The following is a 261-nucleotide window of genomic DNA, read 5'->3' on the forward strand; positions in this document are numbered from 1 at the left end:
CCTGTTACGAAGAACATGCAGGCAAAGAAGGCACAAGTAAAACCAAAGTCACGTTCCTCTTCTTTAGTGCTTTGTCCTATGCAAAGTTGACCATCACGTCTGCACGTCACCCTACTCTGTAGTATACTGTGTCATTCCATACACGAAATGCCAATGGAAAGCGATGGTCAGCGAGGCATCTCTTATGAACAGTGTCATCTCCGAGACGATGATCCTGAGAGGACCTCTGCTCAGCATCTTGACATTCCATGCACAAAGAAA

The sequence above is a fragment of the Penaeus monodon genome, chromosome 23, assembly GCF_015228065.2.
Source record: "Penaeus monodon isolate SGIC_2016 chromosome 23, NSTDA_Pmon_1, whole genome shotgun sequence".
Taxonomy (NCBI): Eukaryota; Metazoa; Arthropoda; class Malacostraca; order Decapoda; family Penaeidae; genus Penaeus; species Penaeus monodon.